Below are 23,854 nucleotides of genomic sequence, written 5' to 3'. Positions count from 1 at the left end.
TGATATGAGATATCCAAGAGCCTTTTCCGCGCTAGGATGACTGAGGGGACAACGGTTCAGAACCATGTCCTAAAGATGATTGAGTGGATAAAGAAACTCACAGGTCTAGGAATGGTCCTAGAGGATAACTTGTGTGTGGACATTGTGCTTCAGTCCCTACCAGATTCCTTTTCATAGTTCATAATGAATTTTAATATGAACAAGCTTGAGGTGACTCTCCCAGAGCTCCTCAATATGTTGAGGGAGGCAGAGAGTACTATTAAGAAAGAGAAGCCAGTTCTCTACACTGGTGAGACCAGAAAGAAAAGGAAAGCAGAAAGGCCCCTTAAGAAGGGAAAGGGCAAGGGCAAACAAGGTAAAGCAAAGGTTGCTAAGAAAGACCCAGCAAAGGACAAAGGCCAGTGCTTCCACTGTGGTAAAGATGGGCATTGGAAGAGAAACTGCAAAGAGTACCTTGCAGAAAGGGCGAAACAAAAGCTTGATGAAGCTTCAGGTACATTCATGATCAGTCTCCATTTGTCAGACTCTTATGATAACACATGGGTATTGGATACCGGTAGTGCTTATCATATATGCAATTCGTTGCAGGTTCTGGCAAGGCCTAGGAGACTAGAGAGAGGCGAGATGGACCTCAAGATGGGTAATGGAGCAAAAGTTACTGTATTAGCTGTTGGCGAGGTCGCCCTACATCTGCCTAGTGGAGCTTTTATTGCATTAGATGCATGTTATTTTGTTCCTTCTATTATCAAAAACATTATCTCCATTTCATGTTTAACAGTTAGTGGATATAAATTTGTTTTTGAGAACAATGGTTGTTCGATATTATTAGATGATAAGATCATCACGAAAGGAACATTGCATAATGGTTTATTTATGTTAGACACCACTCCACATATCATGAATGTAAATGTGTCCAAAAGGAAACGAGATGAGTTGAACAGTGCATACCTGTGGCATTATAGGCTAAGTCACATCCATGAAAGAAGGATTCAAAAGTTGCTAAATGATGGATATCTAGATCCATTCGACTATATGTCTTATGCAACTTGTGAGCCTTGTATTCGTAAAAAAATTGACCAACTCTCCATTTAGTGGAACTAGAGAGAAAGCCACTGAGTTGTTGGAACTCATACATAGTGATGTATGTGGACCAATGTCAACTCATGCCATTGGAGGTTACTCCTACTTCATTACATTTACTGATGATTTCTCAAGGTATGGATATGTGTACTTAATGAAGTACAAGTCCGAGGCCTTTGAGAAATTCGGAGAGTATAAGAATTGTTAGGATCGAGAGCACTAAGAGGGGGGGGTGAATTAGTGCAGCGGAAATTTTTCAGCGATTAAAAACGAAAGCTGCGTTCGTTCGATAAAAACTATTTTAATGCAAAAGCCAATTCTAAGATTACTTATGATTAAGTGCAGTTTATGTCTAAACACAGTTTGCGTCTAAGCGCAATTTATGCAGTTTGCAGTTTGCGTCTAAATGCAGATTGCGTCTAAGCGCAGTTTGCATCTAAGCGCAGTTTGCGTCTAAGCTCAGATTGCGTTTAAGCGCAGTTTGCGTCTAAGCGCAGTTTACGTCTAAACTCAGATTGCGTCTAAGCGCAGTTTGCGTCTAAGCGCAGATTGCGTTTAAGCGCAGTTTACGTCTGAGCGCAGTTTACGTCTAAGATCAGATTGCGTCTGAGCGCAGTGCAGTTTGCGTCTAAATGCAGTTTTACGTCTAAACATAGTTTTACGTCTAAACGTAGTTTTACGTCTAAACGCAGTTTGCGTCTAAACGCAGTTTTACGTCTAAACGTAGTTTTACGTCTAAACGCAGTTTACGTCTAAACGCAGTTTTACGTCTAAACGTAGTTTTACGTTTAAAAGTAGTTTACGTCTAAAACACAGTTTTACGTCTAAGCAGAATCAAGACGTAAACGTAAACTGCAAAGAAACTTGTTCGCAGAAATCAGTTTGCAGTTATAAACAGAATCAAGACGTAAACGTAAACTGCAAAGAAACTCGTTCGTAAAAGCGCAGAAGACAGTTTACAGTTATAAATAGAATCAAAACGTAAGTGTAAACCGTAATGTAGAGATCGTACAAAAACACCAATTTACGTTTGGATGCAGATTTGAAAAGAACAGAACTTAGAAACTTGTTCGTAAAAGCGCAGAGAGCAGTAGCTATGTAGGAGGTTTGCAGTAATGATAAAGTGCTCAAAATGAAAGCAAACCAGAGATTTAGAGTGGTTCAGTCAGTCTTGACCTACTCCACTTTTGGCTTCCTCCACCGACGAGGTCACCGACGTCAACTAGAAGCCTTCCTTCAATAGGCGAAGGCCAACTACCCTCTTACAGATTCACTCCTTTTGACGGGCTTAGGAGACAACCCTTACAGAAGTTTTCTCTCCTCTCTTTACAACTCAAACTTGAAGAATAGAAAGAGGAGAACTAGCAGTTTTGAGCTCTAAGAAACACAGAAAGATAGCAAGATTTAGAGTGTGTGTTCTGTGCTTTCAGTGCTGAATGGGTGGGGTATTTATAGGCCCTAACCCAGTTCAAATTTGGAGCTCAAAACGATCAAATCCCGGAATTCCGGGATCAGGCGGTTGCACCTCTTGACTGGAGAGGTTGCACCGCCTGGCAGAGCTCGAAGACCGAGCTCAAGCGGTGCCACCTCTCTGTCAGGGAGGTTGCACCGCCCAGTCTTGCTCGAAGACTGAGCTCAGGCGGTGCCACCTCTCTGTCAGGGAGGTTGCACTGCCCAGTCTTGCTCGAAGACTGAGCTCAGGCGGTGCCACCTCCCGGCTGGGGAGGTTGCACCGCCCAGTCTCACTGGGAGGCTTAGCCCAGGCGGTGCCACCTCCTGGCCTAGGCGGTTGCACCTCCTGGTGCAATCAGGGTCCGAATGGTTAGCTTCATTCGGCCCAATTTCAGTCTTTCAGGGGCCCAATTGCCCCAAGGTTAAGCTAATGGGATCACCTCCCATTTTCCAACTTAATCAACGTGCTAACTACGATTAGATCTAAGACAATTTCTGCAGCTTTGCTTCGGTGCGTCAATCGCTTCTTCCGGCGAGTTTCGGGCGAACTTCCGTCGATCATCCGATGAACCCTCGGTGATGCTTCTGCGGACTTCCGGCAAACTCCTGGACTTTGCGACGATCCACTTGGCAAGTTCCGACGAGCTTTGCTTGGCAAGCTTCTGGACTTCTCGGATCTGTTCTCGCAGAACCTCCGACGATCGTCCGAACTTCCGTCGAACTCTCGAACTCCCAACGTGATCATGAACTTGACTCCGGCGCAACTCCTGCTGCTTGTCTAACTTTCATCGTAGTTAATCCTGCACACTTAAAACAAAACTTCGATCGAGACAATTAATCCTAAGCAATTAACCAAGTTGTCCGGCATGTCATTGGTCCCTCAACGCTTCGTCTGATTCTTCGGTGCATCGTCCTCTCCTGCGGCCTATTGCCCAATCGGCTAGTTGACTCCGCAACTCTGATATCCTTGGCACAATAACCGCTCTTCTTGGCCTGATGCCCGAGTCCACGGCCCGAAGCCTTCTGTCGATACGTCGACCGATCCACCGGCCCGACGTCCAATCTTCTGACATGTTCCTCCGGTACAACATGATGTTCCTGCTTTAATTGTCTCATCCTGATCAAAGCATCCTGCGTCACTCAAAACGCATATTAAATCATAAACATATATCAAGTAGTTTCATCATCAAAATACGAGATTCAACAATCTCCCCCTTTTTGATGATGACAACCACTTGATGACGGAGTTAAACTTAACTCCCGGAGTTTAAACAAACTCCCCCTATCAATATGCCATATTGATAGAACCTTGAATTCAAACTAAATTCAAGTCATTGCAATATTCATCATGAATACTTGCAACACGTCAACATGAACATATGCATAAACTTATGCATAACATGTCATGTCATCAACATACTTCTCCCCCTTTGTCATCAACAAAAAGGAGAAGTATCACAATCAAGTGTTTGTGATATTGGTTTAACTTATTGCATGAAAAACATATTATCATGTTTTATCATCATGTAGTTTTGAAGCCAAAAAATTTAGCAAATGTTACATCATGCTTAGAATATTCAGGCTATCAAGTTTCAGATATGCAAGTTCTACAGTATACAAGATAACACTTTTAGAACATGCAAGCTAGCAATTTAGAGATGTTCAAGAAAGCAACTCTTGCTTCTTGAGATATGCAAATTTGTCAAGTTTTGCTAGATGTGCAAGTTAACATTTTTGCCCCTTGAGATAGGCAAGATAGCACATTTGCTTCTTTTGAGATAGCAACTTTTCGCTTCTCTTTAGACTACAAGCTAGCAATTTTTTTTACGATATACAAGTTAGCAAAAACTTCGAAAGCAAATGCAAGATAACTTTCTTGTGTAGGCTCATGATTATTGCTTCCTATTGTAATGTGCAGGTTGCAAGTCTTACTTCTTGAGATATTCAAGATGGTGATGTTCAAGAAGACAACTTTTGCTTCTTGAAATAAGCAAGTTAGCAATCTTTGCTACTTAAGATAGGCAAGCTAGCAATCAAGTTTTTGCATCTTCTTGACTTGTGCAAGCTAGCTATCTCCCCCTTTGTCATTGTCAAAAAGAAAGGAAGAATACAGTTTTGTAGTTCTTTTTCCTTTTACAATGATTTCAAAATCATGACAAAGGATGAATAATCAAGTTATGAATGTCAAGACAATTTTTCATCATGAATATTTTATCATTGCATTATCATAAGTTGAAGTATTACATGCATAATATCATATCATCATTCATAATTACATTAATGTTTCAATATAGCAATTTCTTCTCAAAATGTGTAACTTAGCACTCATCATGATTTACATCATATGCAATACATCACATCATAATTAGAAAGCACAAGTATTGCATGCATAATTGCAAATCATAAATGTTTCATATCATGATGGTATCAATTTTGTCAAATTATATCCTACCATGCATGATCAATAACTCATCATTTGTATTTCATGCATTATTTCATTTCATCTCATAAGGAATATCAAGAAAAGTTATTGGATGAGGAGAAAAATATTTTATGAATACACGGAATTGTATAAAAATCATATCATAAGTGTTTCGTGTATTCATATTATCACATGAAGCATATTATCATTTTTGAGATTCATAACATGAATAACGTTATTACTATTTCATCAAAATCAATTTCGAGATTCACACAATATCATGAAATCATTAATTTCGATAAGATGGGAAAAGCATTTTCTTTTTAAGTGATTCTTTTAACACATCATAAAAAACTCATTCATAATTCAAGTGATTTACAAGATATCATAAATGAATTTATTACTTGTATTTCATCAAAATCGAGAACTCTAGAGATAGAAAATGATTGAAGCATTTAACATGATTGAAGCATGTTTCATATTTAAAGTGTATCTTATGTCGTAAATACGAATCAAGCATTTGACAAATCTGAAATCATCCTCAAAATTACATTCAATAAATTCATGTATGACAAGCATAGATTTATTGAAAGATCAATAAGATAGAGGATTACATTTCAAGTGTTCATCAATTGTAACATTTCATCATATGGTAAGATATCAATGCGTAAAAGTGTGAAGCAAGATTTTGTTTGATATCTTGATACAGGGCATATAGCAATGATAGCAATCATATATTTCTTAGTGATGCAAGTACGGCCTAATCATAGCATCAGTGATAGCAACCATATCAACATCAGTAATAGCAACCATATCATTATCAGTAATAGCAACCATATCATTATCAGTAATAGCAACCATATCATTTCATATTTTTGCATTTACATTATTAAATTATTAAAAATATAATTTTCAAGAAAATTTAAAGAAAAAGAAAAATGCATCATGAAGAACATCATGTAATTTCGAAGTAAATTAAAGGCATTTTGATTACCTTAGCGTCGAAAGGCGTAAAGGCGTAGTTTGCCACCTCGCCTTTGTTGATTTTCTCCTCGTCTTCGGAGGAGCTCGATTCATCCCAGTTTTTGTTCTTCTTTTTGCGTTCAAAGCAAGTAGTTCCGTTCTTTTTACTTTTTAATTTTTGTTTCATTTGTAGTTTAAGTTCACCATCACTTGAGCTTATGCTCGAGTGGTCTTCAAATGTTCTATGTCCCAAATCCTTCCTGTTCTTTGGAAGGTGGTTCTCAAGTTCTTCACGTGCATTGCATGTCATTTCATATGTGATCAATGAACCAATTAGTTCTTCAAGTGGAAATTGGTTCAAGTTTTTTGATTCTTGAATAGCAGTTACTTTTGAATCCCAAGTTTTAGAAAGTGAGCGCAAAACTTTGTTAACGAGTTCAAAATCCGAAAAGCTTTTACCAAGTGATTTTAAACCATTGACGACATCCGTAAAACGGGTGTACATGTCAACAACGGTTTCGCTTGGTTTCATATGAAAAAGCTCGAAATCATGCAGTAAAATATTAACTTTCGAGTCTTTGACTCTACTAGTTCCCTCGTGCGTGATTTCAAGAGCACGCCAAATATCGAAAGCCGTTTCGCACAACGAAACCCGATTGAACTCATTTTTGTCCAAAACGCAAAATAAGGCATTCATAGCCTTTGCGTTTAAAGAAAAATACTTCTTCTCTAAATCCGACCATTCGTTCATCGGTTTAGAGGGAAGTTGAAAACCGTTTTCAACGATATTCCATAAATCCAGATTTAGAGAAATCAAGAAACTCTCATTCGAGTTTTCCAATAAGTGTAGTCCAATCCGTTAAAGAACGGTGGACGAAAGATCGAAAAGCCCTCTTGAAGAGCCATTTCTCTCGGGTGTAAATCCGAAATGAGAAATACCCCGCTCTGATACCAATTTTTAAGATCGAGAGCACTAAGAGGGGGGGGGGGGTGAATTAGTGCAGCGGAAATCTTTCAGTGATTAAAAACGAAAGCTGCATTCGTTCGATAAAAACTATTTTAATGCAAAAGCCAATTCTAAGATTACTTATGATTAAGTGCAGTTTATGTCTAAACACAGTTTGCGTCTAAGCGCAATTTATGCAGTTTGCAGTTTGCGTCTAAATGCAGATTGCGTCTAAGCGCAGTTTGCATCTAAGCGCAGTTTGCGTCTAAGCTCAGATTGCGTTTAAGCGCAGTTTGCGTCTAAGCGCAGTTTACGTCTAAACTCAGATTGTGTCTAAGCGCAGTTTGCATCTAAGCGCAGATTGATTTTAAGCGCAATTTGCGTCTGAGCGCAGTTTACGTCTAAGATCAGATTGCGTCTGAGCGTAGTGCAGTTTGCGTCTAAACGCAATTTTACGTCTAAACATAGTTTTACGTCTAAACGTAGTTTTACGTCTAAACGCAGTTTGCATCTAAACGCAGTTTTACGTCTAAACGTAGTTTTACGTCTAAACGCAGTTTACGTCTAAACGCAGTTTTACGTCTAAACGTAGTTTTACGTTTAAAAGTAGTTTACGTCTAAAACACAGTTTTACGTCTAAGCAGAATCAAGACGTAAACATAAACTGCAAAGAAACTTGTTCGCAGAAATCAGTTTGCAGTTATAAACAGAATCAAGACGTAAACGTAAACTGCAAAGAAACTCGTTCGTAAAAGCGCAGAAGACAGTTTACAGTTATAAATAGAATCAAAACGTAAGTGTAAACCGTAATGTAGAGATCGTACGAAAACACCGATTTACGTTTGGATGCAGATTTGAAAAGAACAGAACTTAGAAACTTGTTCGTAAAAGCGCAGAGAGCAGTAGCTATGTAGGAGGTTTGCAGTACTGATAAAGTGCTCAAAATGAAAGCAAACCAGAGATTTAGAGTGGTTCGGTCAGTCTTGACCTACTCCACTTTTGGCTTCCTCCACCGACGAGGTCACCGACGTCAACTAGAAGCCTTCCTTCAATAGGCGAAGGCCAACTACCCTCTTACAGATTCACTCCTTTTGACGGGCTTAGGAGACAACCCTTACAGAAGTTTTCTCTCCTCTCTTTACAACTCAAACTTGAAGAATAGAAAGAGGAGAACTAGCAGTTTTGAGCTCTAAGAAACACAGAAAGATAGCAAGATTTAGAGTGTGTGTTCTGTGCTTTTAGTGCTGAATGGGTGGGGTATTTATAGGCCCCAACCCAGTTCAAATTTGGAGCTCAAAACGATCAAATCCCGGAATTCCGGGATCAGGCGGTTGCACCTCTTGACTGGAGAGGTTGCACCGCCTGGTAGAGCTCGAAGACCGAGCTCAGGCGGTGCCACCTCTCTGTCAGGGAGGTTGCACCGCCCAGTCTTGCTCGAAGACTGAGCTCAGGCGGTGCCACCTCCCGGCTGGGGAGGTTGCACCGCCCAGTCTCGCTGGGAGGCTTAGCCCAGGCGGTGCCACCTCCTGGCCTAGGCGGTTGCACCTCCTGGTGCAATCAGGGTCCGAATGGTTAGCTTCATTCGGCCCAATTTCAGTCTTTCAGGGGCCCAATTGCCCCAAGATTAAGCTAATGGGATCACCTCCCATTTTCCAACTTAATCAACGTGCTAACTACGATTAGATCTAAGACAATTTCTGCAGCTTTGCTTCGGTGCGTCAATCGCTTCTTCCGGCGAGTTTCCGACGATCTTCCGTCGATCATCCGATGAACCCTCGGTGATGCTCCTGCGGACTTCCGGCAAACTCCTGGACTTTGCGACGATCCACTTGGCAAGTTCCGACGAGCTTCGCTTGGCAAGCTTCTGGACTTCTCGGATCTGTTCTCGCAGAACCTCCGACGACCGTCCGAACTTCCGTCGAACTCTCGAACTCCCAACGTGATCATGAACTTGACTCCGGCGCAACTCCTGCTGCTTGTCTAACTTTCATCGTAGTTAATCCTGCACACTTAAAACAAAACTTCGATCGAGACAATTAATCCTAAGCAATTAACCAAGTTGTCCGGCATGTCATTGGTCCCTCGACGCTTCGTCTGATTCTTCGGCGCATCGTCCTCTCCTGCGGCCTATTGCCCAATCGGCCAATTGACTCCGCAACTCCGATATCCTTGGCACAATAACCGCTCTTCTTGGCCCGATGCCCGAGTCCACGGCCCGAAGCCTTCTGTCGATACGTCGACCGATCCACCGGCCCGACGTCCAATCTTCTGACATGTTCCTTCAGTACAACATGATGTTCCTGCTTTAATTGTCTCATCCTGATCAAAGCATCCTGCGTCACTCAAAACGCATATTAAATCATAAACATATATCAAGTAGTTTCATCATCAAAATACGAGATTCAACAAGAATGAGGTGGAGAACCAGACTGGAAAGAGTATCAAAACTCTTCGATTAGATCGAGGAGGTGAGTACTTAAGTACATAGTTTACTCAGTTCCTCAAGGACCATGGGATATTATCCCAATGGACACCTCCTTACACACCTCAGCTCAATGGTGTCTCTGAAAGGAGAAATCATACTTTATTAGATATGGTACGGTCCATGATGAGTTTCGCTGACCTACCCATCTCATTCTGGGGATATGCCCTAGAAACCGCAGCTTACATTCTGAACAGAGTTCCAACTAAGTCGGTAGTGTCTACACCATATGAGATATGGAAAGGGAAGCCTGATCTTAAGGTTGTTAAGATTTGGGGCTGCCCAGCCCACGTTAAAAGACACAACCCCGATAAGTTAGAATCAAGGACAGAGCGATCCAAATTTGTGGGATACCCCAAGGAAACTTGTGGGTATTATTTCTATCATCTCAAGGACCAAAAGGTCTTTGTAGCTAAGAGAGTAGTGTTCCTTGAGAAGGAACACATTCTTGGCAGAGACAGTGGGAGAATGATAGAGTTGAGTGAAGTTAGAGAACCAAGCTCAAGCACCACTCTACAGCCCGAGTCTATTCAGGTACCTAATACACAAGTTTCAACTTTACGCAGGTCTGATAGAATATCTCATCCTCCTGAGAGATATGTGGGACATATTAGAGGAGAGGATGCTGAGGATATTGATCCTCAGACCTACGAGGAGGCTATTATGAGTATAGACTCCGGGAAGTGGCAAGATGCCATGAATTCTGAGATGGATTCTATGTACTCCAATAAGGTTTGGAACCTAGTTGATGCGCCCGAAGGTATTGTACCCATCGGTTGCAAATGGATCTTTAAGAAAAAGATCGGAGTAGATGGAAAGGTAGAGACTTATAAAGCAAGGCTAGTAGCTAAAGGGTATCGTCAAAGGCAAGGTGTTGACTACGACGAAACCTTCTCACCCGTAGCAATGCTAAAATCCATCAAAATTCTATTGGTTATTGCAGCACACTATGATTATGAGATCTGGCAGATGGATGTGAAAACCGCATTCCTCAATGGGAACCTCGAGGAGGAGGTGTATATGATGCAACCTGAGGGATTCGTGTCCAAGAACTGCCCAGATAAAGTGTGTAGGTTGCTTAAATCCATTTATGGACTAAAGCAAGCTTCTCGAAGTTGGAACATAAGATTTAATGAGTCAATCAGATCTTATGACTTCGTTAAGAACGAAGATGAGCCTTGTGTGTATAGGAAGGTAAGTGGGAGCGCTATCACCTTTTTGGTGTTATATGTGGATGACATCCTCATCATTGGGAATGACGTAGGAATGCTATCCACAGTAAAGACTTAGTTATCTAGACACTTCTCTAAAAAGGACTTAGGGGAAGCATCCTATATCTTGGGGATTAGAATCTATAGAGATAGATCCAAGAGGATGCTTGGCTTGTCTCAGTCCAGGTACATAGAAACCATTGTCAAAAGGTTTGACATGGAAAACTCCAGAAGAAAGGGCAAACATGAATATGATACCTTATCCCTCAACAATAGGGTCTATCATGTATGCCATGCTATGTACTAGGCCTGATATAGCGCATGCTCTGAGTGTCACGAGCAGGTATCAGGCGGATCCAGGCTTGGAGCACTAGAAAGCAGTAAAGTGTATCCTTAAGTACTTGAGAAGCACTAAGGATCTTTTACTAGTATATGGAGGTAATAGCCTTAAGGTTGAAGGCTTCACTGACTCAAGTTTTCAGTCTGATGTCGATGATAGCAAGTCGAATTTAGGGTATATGTACACCTTGAATGGAGGAGCAGTGTGCTGGAAGAGTTCCAAGCAAGATACCACTGCTGACTTGACCACAGAGGCGGAGTACATTGCTGCATCGGATGCAGCAAAGGAGGGAGTCTGGGTGAAGAAGTTCATCATAGATTTGGGAGTCGATACAGATAGCGACAAGTCGACTTCCTTATATTGCGACAACTATGGGGTGATTACTCAAATAAGGGAACCCGGGTCTCATCAGAAGTGTTCTGAGGAGGTTCCAGCTTATAAGAGAGATCGTAACCCGAGGAGATGTAGTAGTGGAAAGAGTTCCATCCGAAGATAACATTGCAGATCCACTGACAAAGCCGTTGTCTCAGATTGTCTATGAGCATCACAGGAGTCTGATGGGGATCAGACACATAGGTGATTGGCTTTAGGTCAAGTGGGAGATTGCTAGTCATAGGTGCCCAGCAAGCCAATCACGTGAGTGATGGCACGTGTGACTTGATACAGAATCTTTTTGCTTATTATATTTTGGGGAACCCAGGTCTCATCAGAAGTGTTCTGAGGAGGTTCCAGCTTATAAGAGAGATCGTAACCCGAGGAGATGTAGTAGTGGAAAGAGTTCCATCCGAAGATAACATTGCAGATCCACTGACAAAGCCGTTGTCTCAGATTGTCTATGAGCGTCACAGGAGTCTGATGGGGATCAGACACATAGGTGATTGGCTTTAGGTCAAGTGGGAGATTGCTAGTCATAGGTGCCCAGCAAGCCAATCACGTGAGTGATGGCACGTGTGACTTGATACAGAATCTTTTTGCTTATTATATTTTGGCGTATATCACTTTATAACTATTGCATAAATGCATACATATATTGTAATGTCCTTGGATTTGTGCAATGGGAATCGGATCGTGCTGAGATCACGATAATGAGATCGATTCACCTTTAACACATATCCTAAATATTGTTGAATCTCATATTTTGATGATGAAATCAATTGATGGGTTAATTGATCTAATCCATATTATTGAGTTAAGTGTGCAGGATTAACTACGATAACCAGAAAACACAAAGCAAGAGAACCGGAGTCAAGATCGATTGACGTTTAAGAGTCCGAAGAATCGTCAGAGATGCTGCCGGAACCAACCGAGAAGAAATCGGGAACCTATCGGAATTTTTGGAAGTTCGCCGAAGAGATCGTCGGAGGTTCACGGAGATCACCGAGAAGGCTCGGCTACTCGTTAAAGTCATCACAAGATCGGGAGCTTGATGGGAGTCCGTCGGAAGAAGCTCGTCGGAAAGCTCGCCGAAACAAGACTCGACGTTCGCGGTTGAAAGCTTGCTTAGGATGTGTTTTTGTTATGTAGTTCACTTGTAATTAGGATTAGGATTAAGAGATAATCCTATATCCTGGTTAGGGGCCAACTGGGCCCAAAGTCAGATATGGTTTGGGCTTAAATTAAGCCAAACCAGTGAAATCGGAGTGCCAGGCGGTGGCACCGCCTGGCTGGGAAGTGACACCTCCTTGGCTGGGCGGTTGCACCGTCCAGCACCCGAGCGCTGGGCGGTGGCACCGCCAGGCTGGGCGGTGGCACCGCCTGGCTGGGCGGTGGCACCGCCAGCACCGGAAACCCTAAGAGAATTCAAATTTTGGAGCCCAAATTTGAATCATCTTGAGGCCTATAAATACCCCTCAAATCTCAGCTGAGGTTACAACTTTTGAGAAGCATTTTGATTGAGAGAAAAGTCTTAGAAAGTCTTAGCAAATCTTGTTTTCAATTTGCTAGAGAGTTCTCCTCCTCCTTCTTATTGAAAATTTGTAAGAGGTTGAGCTGCTTGTAAAAGGTTGTAAGAGGGGTGTTTACCCTTCCATTTCAAGAGATTTGCTAGTGGAAGGTGGGAGCCTCATCGAAGAGGGGCATCGCAAGTGGAGTAGGTCATTTGACCGAACCACTCTAAAAATCGGCGTAATCTCTGGTTTGCATTTTATTATTATCATTTACATTACTGCAAATCTTCTTACTGCTTTAGTTCCTTATTACCCTTGCTGCGCAATTTTAAGAATACGCTTTCAAGTTAAACTTTTCAAGTTCGGTTCTTATCGTACGAAAGATTTTGTTAAAATCGAAGTTTGAATCCGCTACACTAATTCACCCCCCCCCCTCTTAGTGCCGCTCCGATCCTAACAAGTGGTATCAGAGCAAGGTTATCTCTCATATTTGGTTTAATACCCAAGAGAGATGGCTTACTCCGGCATGCAAGAGGGCCATTCTATTGCACGACCACCTTTGTTTAATGGGTCGGATTACACATATTGGAAGACTCGCATGAGAATCTTCCTCATTTCTATGGACTTTGAGCTTTGTTCTATTGTCGAGAATGGATTTCAAAAATCTTCTCTTCCGATGAGCGAATGGAATGAATCAGAGAAGAAGGTTTTTGCTTTAAATGCAAAGGCTATGAATGCCTTGTTTTGTGCATTAGACAAAAACGAATTTAATCGTGTTTCAATGTGTGATTCGGCTTTTGATATTTGGAGAACTCTTGAGGTCACTCATGAAGGCACTAGCCGAGTGAAAGAGTCCAAAATCAACATCCTTGTGCACTCTTACGAACTTTTCCGAATGAAACCAAGTGAGTCCATCGGAGACATGTACACCCGGTTTACGGATGTCATCAATGGACTCAAAGCTCTTGGTAAAGATTTTACTAACTTTGAACTAGTAACTAAAATCTTAAGATCCCTCCCTAAAAGTTGGGATCCAAAAGTTACGGCCATTCAAGAGGCCAAAGACCTTAAAGCATTCCCTCTTGAAGAACTCATTGGGTCTCTAATGACCTACGAAATGACATGTCAAGCTCATGACGAGCTCAAGACCCCCCTTCCAAAGAACAGGAAGGATATGGCACTCAAATCACAAGAAGACCACTTGAAAGGAACATCAAGTGATGAGGACAGTGACAATGACATTGCACTTTTGACTCAAAAATTTAAAAAATATTTAAGAAAGAACAAACTTAAAAATAATGTAAAAAATAAATTTGAACAAAAGAAGGACTAAGTGATTTGCTATGAATGCAAAAAACCGGGACACTACAAGAATGATTGTCCTCAAGCCAAAAAGAGGACATCAAAGAAGAAAGCGCTCAAGGCAACATGGGATGATTCAAGCGCGTCCGAAGAAGAGGAGTCCAACACCGAGCAAGTTGCTCATTACGCGCTAATGGCTTTAGGAGAAGAGGTATGTGATTTATTTAATGAAGATTTATCTCTTGAAGAACTCTCTATCGCTTTTCATGAATTATTTGATGAATGTAAAACTGTTAGTAAGAAGTTAAGTATCTTAAAGAAAGAGCATGCTTTGCTACAAGATAAGTTTGATAGTCTTCAAACTCCTCCATGCCCTAAGTGTGAGCATTTAGAAGCAATAAAAAATGAAAATTTGCTTCTTAAGTAAAACCTTAAACAAGTTTAAGGTTGGTAGCAAAGGATTAGATATGATCCTTGCACACAAGGGTCACATTGCAAATAGAAATGGAATTGGATTTGTAAAAGGATTACATCAAAATCCTACCACTTTCATAAAAGGACCTACATTACATGTTTCCTCTTATATGAAATGCAACTTCTGTTGCAAATCCGGACATATTGCCTACAAATGTCCATTTAGGAAAATTAGTTCACAAAAATTAATATGGGTTCCTAAAGGAACTATAAAGGATTCAAAAATAAATAACAAGGTTAGTGGGTCAATTTTTGAGGCACCCAAAATCAAATGGGTACCTAAAAATCATCCTCTTTTGTAGACAAACCCACAAGCTAGGAGCAAGAGATGGTATCTCGATAGTGGATGCTCAAAACATATGACTGGAGATCCATCTCATTTCTCTATGCTCACTAGCAAAGAAGAAGGGTACGTCACCTTCGGAGACAACAACAAAGGCAAAATCATTGGCAAGGGAACTATTGGTAACAAATTTAGTTTTTCCATTGATGATGTTTTACTAGTTGATGGATTGAAACATAATCTCTTGAGTATTAGTCAACTATGCGATAAAGGTTATATCGTTAGATTTGAATCAAATATGTGCATTATTGAAAAACCAAATCATAACATGACTATGATTGCTTTAAAGCAAAATAATGTCTATACCATCAATCTTGATGAACTAGGTAATGAAATGTGTTTCTCCGCCGTAAATAATGATGCTTGGCTTTGGCATAGGAGATTAGGTCACGCAAGCATGAAAACAATATCTAAAATCTCATCTCAAGAATTAGTACGAGGGATTCCGAATATAAAGTTTATTAAGGATAAGGTATACGATGCATGTCAACTAGGCAAACAAATAAAAACAAGCTTCAAACCAAAAAATCAAATTAGCACCACTAGACCATTACAATTGATCCATTTGGACTTATTTGGACCAATTGATACAACAAGTCTAGGTGGAAGCAAATATGCTTTTGTGATTGTGGATGACTACTCTAGATACACTTGGACCTATTTCTTAGCTCACAAAAGTGATTGCTTCAAGTGTTTCTCTAAGTTTTGTAAACTCACTCAAAACGAAAAAGGCTTCATGATTTCATCAATTCGGAGTGATCACGGTGGTGAATTTCAAAACCATGACTTTCAAAATTTTTGCGAAGTTAATGGATACAATCACAACTTCTCAACTCCAAGAAATCCTCAACAAAATGGTGTAGTTGAAAAAAAAAATAGAAACCTACAAGAAATGGCAAGAACTATGTTAAATGAACATAGTTTATCCAAATATTTTTGGGCCGAAGCCGTAAATACGGCTTGCTACATCATGAATAGGGTTCTAATAAGACCATCTCTATCAAAAACTCCCTATGAATTATGGAATAACAAAAAACCAAATATTTCTTATTTTAAAGTTTTCGGTTGTAAATGCTTTATTTTAAATGAAAAGGATGCCTTAGGTAAATTTGATGCTAAATCCGATGAAGGCATCTTTCTTGGCTACTCTTCCGTTTCTAAGGATTTTCGGATTTTTAATAAAAGAACCTTAGTAATAGAAGAGTCTATTCATGTAGTTTTTAATGAAATTTCCGATTTAAAGAAAAATGATTTTGATGATGATCTTGGTTTTGATAATTTGAATTTAAATGAACCCTCTCCTCAAAATAGCCATTTGAATGCATCTTCTTCCGAAATTTCTTTACCAAAAGAATGGAAGTATGTAGATGCTCATCCAAAAGAGAAAATTATAGGAGATACATCAAAAGGGGTTCAAACTCGTTCTTCTTTCAAAAATTTCTGTGCTAACGCCGCTTTCCTTTCTCAAATTGAACCTAAATGCATTGACGAAGCCTTAAAAGATGATTTTTGGGTCATTGCAATGCAAGAAGAATTGAACCAATTTGAGAGGAATGAGGTATGGAAGCTTGTTCCTAGACCAAGTGACCACTTAGTCATAGGTACTAAGTGGGTCTTTAGAAACAAGCAAGACGAAAATGGTATCGTGGTTAGAAACAAGGCTAGATTAGTGGCCAAAGGTTTCAACCAAGAAGAAGGTATCGATTACGAAGAAACCTTCGCTCCCGTGGCTCGATTAGAAGCCATAAGGATGCTCCTTGCCTATGCTAGTAGTAATAATTTTAAACTATTTCAAATGGATGTTAAAAGTGCTTTCTTGAATGGTTTTATTTCCGAAGAAGTATATGTTGAACAACCTCCCGGATTTGAAAATTCTCTTCTTCCTAATCATGTATTCAAATTGACTAAAGCTCTCTATGGCTTGAAACAAGCTCCTAGAGCTTGGTATGAAAGGCTTAGTTCCTTTCTTACTTTAAATAATTTTACCAAAGGCAAGGTTGATACTACATTGTTTATTAAACATTTCGAAAATAATTTTCTTATTGTGTAAATTTATATTGACGATATTATTTTTGGCTCTTCGGATGAATCACTATGTGAATCATTTGCCAAATGTATGAGTCATGAATTTGAAATGAGTTTAATGGGTGAATTAACTTTCTTTTTAGGATTACAAATCAAACAACTTAGTGATGGTATATTTCTTAACCAATCCAAATATACATTAGAATTGTTAAAACGATTTAACATAGATAATTCAAAAGCAATAAACACCCCTATGAGTACTGTTACTAAGTTAGATATGGATGAAAATAGTGAAAATTTCGATCAAAAAACATATAGGGGAATGATAGGTAGTCTACTCTACCTCACCGCGACTAGACCAGATATTATGTTTAGTGTAGGACTTTGCGCTAGGTTTCAATCTAATCCTAAATTATTTCATCTAAAGAGTGTTAAAAGAATATTTAGGTATCTTAAAGGAACTCTAAATTTAGGATTATGGTATCCAAAATCTGAAAAATTCGATCTAATAGCTTATGCAGATGCCGATTTTGGCGGATGCAGGATAGATAGAAAAAGTACATCCGGAACATGCCAATTTTTAGGACATGCACTTGTTTCTTGGACTTCCAAGAAACAAAATTCAGTTGCACTATCTACGGCGGAAGCCGAATACATTGCTGCAAGTGCATGTTGTGCACAAGTCATTTGGATGAAAAATACATTAGAAGACTATGAAATTCACTTTAAAAATATTCCCATAAAATGTGATAATACTAGTGCCATATGTCTTACTAAAAATCCAATTCAGCACTCTAGAACTAAGCACATCGACGTTAGGCATCATTTCATACGCGATCATGTCCTTAACAATGATATTGTTCTAGAATTCATTGACACAAAGCATCAATTAGCAGATATATTTACAAAAGCTTTGAATGAAGACCAATTTGAATTCATTAGAAGAGAATTAGGTATGTTAAATTGTCCCTAGAATAAACTTGTTTGAATGGATTTTTCGTAAAGTTTTTCATTCTCTCTCCGTTCCTCGGTGACTTGTTAAATTATCTTATCCTATCTTGAGTCAAACACCGCTTCCATCTGATCAAGATTAATGATTTTATGATATTTTGAATCTCGAAATTGATTTTGATGGCTTGATTATGAGTTTCAAGTTGACGAATTGAATTTGAATGGATTTGTATTCGAATTATGATCTTGACTTATTGGAGTTACTACTTAAAATTTTTTTTCTTATCCCAATCTCTTCTTTGTACATCTACAATTTTTGTTATTTATAAAAAGAAGAGATTTGATAATATGGATGAATGCTGAATTTTCCTTTAAGATGAACTCTGCGTAAATATTTTAGCATACTTAATTTTGAATGATAAAATCTTTGTATTATCAATGATAATATAGATGAGTGATGTATGATCAATGATAAAATCTTTGTATGATAAATTATGTGCTTCAAGTCTCATTCTCTTTTTGTTGATGACAAAGGGGGAGAAAAGTGATGACTTATATCATTTTAATAGCATGACTTATATGAATTGCAAAAGCTTGTGTGATATGAATGTCTTATATGCCTTGCAAAATCCTTGAGAATATCACAAGATTGATTGATCATATTGAAAGCATGCCTTACATCGATATCATGAAATTCATGTTGAAAATCTTTATCTCCTATTGTAGTAAAAATTGTCCCATATCATTTGACTTATGATTTTCATCGAAGTTTCGCATTTACTATTGCTTAATGAGAATAACGATAAGTTCTACGAGTAGAACTTATCGGGTTATGCTTGAATCCAATGGGATGGAATTCAAGTGTTTTCATCTTCTCATAATATGGCATATAGATAGGGGGAGTTATGTTTAACTCCGTCATCAATTGATTGTCATCATCAAAAAGGGGGAGATTGTTGAATCTCGGATTTTGATGATGAAATCAATTGATGGGTTAATTGATCTAATCCATATTATTGAGTTAAGTGTGCAGGATTAACTACGATAACCAGAAAACACAAAGCAAGAGAACCGGAGTCAAGATCGATTGACGTTTAAGAGTTCGAAGAATCGTCGGAGATGTTGCCGGAACCAACCGAGAAGAAATCGGGAACCTATCGAAATTTTCGAAAGTTCGCCGAAGAGATCGTCGGAGGTTCACGGAGATCACCGAGAAGGCTCGGCTACTCGTTAAAGTCATCACAAGATCGGGAGCTTGATGGGAGTCCGTCGGAAGAAGCTCGTCGGAAAGCTCGCCGAAACAAGACTCGACGTTCGCGGTTGAAAGCTTGCTTAGGATGTGTTTTTGTTATGTAGTTCACTTGTAATTAGGATTAGGATTAAGAGATAATCCTATATCCTGGTTAGGGGCCAACTGGGCCCAAAGTCAGATATGGTTTGGGCTTAAATTAAGCCAAACCAGTGAAATCGGAGTGCTAGGCGGTGGCACCGCCTGGCTGGGCGGTGACACCTCCTTGGTTGGGCGGTTGCACCGTCCAGCACCCGAGCGCTGGGCGGTGGCACCGCCAGCACCGGGAACCCTAAGAGAATTCAAATTTTGGAGCCCAAATTTGAATCCTCTTGAGGCCTATAAATACCCCTCAAATCTCAGCTGAGGGTACAACTTTTGAGAAGCATTTTGATTGAGAGAAAAGCCTTAGAAAGTCTTAGCAAGTCTTGTTTTCAATTTGCTAGAGAGTTCTCCTCCTCCTTCTTATTGAAAATTTGTAAGAGGTTGAGCTGCTTGTAAAAGGTTGTAAGAGGGGTGTTTACCCTTCCATTTCAAGAGATTTGCTAGTGGAAGGTGGGAGCCTCATCGAAGAGGGGCATCGCAAGTGGAGTAGGTCATTTGACCGAACCACTCTAAAAATCGGCGTAATCTCTGGTTTGTATTTTATTATTGTCATTTACATTACTGTAAATCTTCTTACTGCTTTAGTTCCTTATTACCCTTGCTGCGCAATTTTAAGAATACGCTTTCAAGTTAAACTTTTCAAGTTCCGTTCTTATCGTACGAAAGATTTTGTTAAAATCGAAGTTTTAATCCGCTGCACTAATTCACCCCCCCCCTCTTAGTGCTGCTCCGATCCTAACATATATCACTTTATAACTATTGCATAAATGCATACATATATTGTGATGTCCTTGGATTTGTGCAATGGGAATCGGATCGTGATGAGATCACGATAATGAGATCAATTCACCTTTAACACATATCCTAAATAATCCCGGTCATAGGTTACTCGAGAGGGACATCGTGATAACCGGATAGACTGGTGTGCTATATACCCGTCCATATGATGGATGCAGCTGGTCTCATAGCTGCTCGTGTAGGGACACTAGGGATACAGTACAGGTGCTCATTGGAGAATGAGTTAACTGATTGATCCGCTTACGGAATGCTGGATGGTTGATGATGCCTTATTGTCAGACAGCGATTCCATAGTCCTAGTGGTGTATCTGGTCCTTAGACTTGAGACACCAAGGATGTCCTGTATGAGTGCTCCACTCTTTGATACCAGACTTATAGGTTTGGCTGTCCCCAGATCTAGTACAACTGGTCATTGGGAGTGGTAGTCGACCTTACGAGGGCTATTGAGTGTCAATAGAGGATCATCCACTCTCGGCGTCATGAGAGGAATATCCTATGTGTTCTTGCTCAGACAAATCCCTAGCCAGGGTCATTCGGGTTGAGAGAGAAAGAGTTCTCCGGGAGAATCCGATAAGAGCGAGACTCGAATAGAAACCGTATGGGTCTGACAACACCATGCTCGATATACGGTCTCTGGGATATTAGATGGATGAGGGACTATAGGTACATGGTAACTGAGGACAGACAGGTCCAATGGATTGGATTCCCCTGTATCGTCTGGGGACTACGGCGTAGTGGCCTAGTACGTCCGTAGTCGATGAATCGAGTGAATTATTATAGAGATAATAATTCACTGAGTTAGAAGGAGTTCTGACAGGTATGACTCATGGCCAGCTCGATATTGGGCCTAGAGGGTCACACACATATGGTAGGCATTGCGATGAGTAGAGGTTCGGATATGAGATATCCGACGGAGCCCTTGTCTTATTGGATGCAGATCCAATACCCACTAGGGAAGGACCCATTAGGGTTTGACACGGGATCTCTATAAATAGGAGGGATTCACAGCCTCATAGGCTAGAGTCTTTGCTTGCCTTTCCTATTCTCCTCTCCCTCTCCACCTCAGAGTAGGCCTGGAGTTTTGAGGAGCGTCGTCGCAACCCTGCTGTGTGGATCACCGCTAGAGAGGAGGACGCTTGACCTCCTTCACCCTCTCTTAAGGATCTGCAAGGAAACAGGGATATACGATCTCCCTAGGTAACACAATCTCTATACGCAGTTTTGTGTTTTGCGGATTTTTGCGCACCAATCTTCGCACGACGACGAACATCTTTTTGGGAATCGAAGATTTTTGTTTTCTTGTTCTTCCGCTGCGCATATGATGTCGCCCCCAATGATTTCCCAACAAATACTCTCCATAGTAAAGACTTTGCTATCTAAACACTTCTCCATGAAGGACTTAGGGGAAGCATCCTATATTTTTGGGATTCAAGTCTATAGAGATAGATTTAAGAGGATGCTTAGTTTATCCTAGTCCAGGTATATAGACACCATTGTCAAAAGATTTGACATGAAAAGTTTCAAGAGAGATCTCATATTAATGAGACATGAAATTTCACTTTCTCATAGTATGTTCCCAAAAACTCTTGAAAAAAAGACAAACATGGATAGGATACCTTATGCCTCTGTGATAGAGTCTATCATATATGTTATACTATGTATCAGGCTTGATATAGTGCATGCTCTAAGTGTCACGAGCAGGTATCAAGCAGATCTAGGCTTTGAGCACTAGAAAGCAGTAAAGTGTATCCTTAAGTACTTGAGAAGGACTAAGGATCTTTTACTAGTATACGAAGAAAATAGTTTTTAGGTTGAGGGCTATACGGACTCGAGCTTCCAGTCCAATGTCGATGATAGCAAGTTGAATTCAGGGTATATGTTCACCCTGAATGGACAGTAGTGAGTTGGAAGAGTTCCAAACAAGATACTACTGCTAACTCGACCACAGAGGTAGAATACATTGTTGCAACGGAAGCAGCACAAGAGGGAGTCTGGATGAAGAAGTTCATCACGGATCTAGGAGTTATAATGAGTAATATAGAATCAATTCTCATATATTGCGACAACAACAGGGCGATCACTCAAGCAAAAGAACCTAGGTCTCATCAGAAGTATAAGCACGTTCTAAGGAGGTTCTACATAATCAAAGATATCGTGACCCGAGGAGATGTAGCATTGGAAAGAGTTTCATCCAAAGATAACATTGTAGATCTACTGACAAGCCATTGACTTAAATTGTATTTGAGCATCACAAAGGTCTGATGGGGATCAGATATGTAGGTGATTGGGTTTAGGTCAAATGGGACATTATTCGCTATAGGTGCCTTCCAAGTCAATTACATGAGTGATGGCACTTGTGACATGCTACGACGATCTCTTTGCTTATTATTATTGGTATTTTATCACATATTATTTGGATATATATTGTAATGTCTTGGATCTATATAACGAGAATCGGATCGTGATGAGATCACGATAATAAGACTGATTCACCTTTAAATACATATCCTAAATCATCTCGGTCATAGGTTACTCGAGAAGGACATCAAGATAATTTGATAGACCAATACGCTATATACTTATCCATATAATATATGTTGTTGGTCTCATAGTCGCTCGTGTGGGGACACTAGAGGTATAGTGTAGGTGCTCATTGGATCTGGACATAGAGATGAGTATGCGAGTTCTCCTTCATCCACTCCATCGGATATGAAAATTTCGAGGATATATGATCTCCCTAAGCAACACTTCTAACATGATACATGCGATTTTTCAGTTTTGCGATCTTCTCGCTCACCAATCGTCGCACAATGACCAAGTACTTAACTTTGGAAAATATGGTTTTGTTTTTGTTTTTCACTGCGCATGAGATGTCGACCTGTGATTTCCCAACAGTAAGATCACCGACGATTAGGAGACGACCCCGTTATCAGGATGCAACTACGCAACCACAAGACAAACCAACTCTCGGGGACACTCGGATGACTCGACCTTGAGAGAGAACCTTGTAGCTAAGAAGATCCCAAACAACCTACCCGATCACCCCGAACCGGGTCCGCACTAATAAGGTTGCTTTTGATCAGACCGCCAATGTGGTTTCACCTCACCAAATCTCTCATGTCAACTAGGAAACTAGGAAGAGACATTTGGATGAGCTTATATATTCGACGATGGACAAATTGTGTCAACTCATAGATCAATGGTACTTATGACACCATCAATAATTATATTTTATTATTATATATTAATATTATCTATAATGTTAATTAAAATATGATAGTTGATCGATGGAGATCAAACATACATACTAAATTTAAATTTAAATTTAGAAAAAATAAATTAAAATTCATTTATTTTTAAGAGTATATATCAAATTTTCATTTATATACATAGAAAGAGATCCGGGACCAACAATTCGGTGCACCATCAGTACCTAAGGGCGGGGCCCCCTCTTAAACCCTAAATAGTTCTGCAGCACATGCCTTTTAGGTGGTCACAGTGCACTGATGAGTCATAGCCTAGTCATCGCGAACAGGGCATGTTGCGACGCACAAGAAAGCATCGTCAGGTGCGTTTACCAGTGCGCGCATATGTACGAAGGCTTTTCGCTCGCTCAGAACGACCGGTGTCCTTCTCCCGCAAATCTCACCACGTCCACCACACTTTCGCACGAATTAACCGTACTCTTAGGGATCGCCTGTCCGATGTCATCTTCGTTCACGTGCTTTCACGAACGAAAGAAAGACACGTGGAGTAAATGGCCATACCTCAACTATAACAGCCGCC

This window comes from Musa acuminata, chromosome BXJ2-4 (assembly GCF_036884655.1).
Source record: "Musa acuminata AAA Group cultivar baxijiao chromosome BXJ2-4, Cavendish_Baxijiao_AAA, whole genome shotgun sequence".
Taxonomy (NCBI): Eukaryota; Viridiplantae; Streptophyta; class Magnoliopsida; order Zingiberales; family Musaceae; genus Musa; species Musa acuminata.
Note: the sequence above shows the minus strand (reverse complement) of the source record.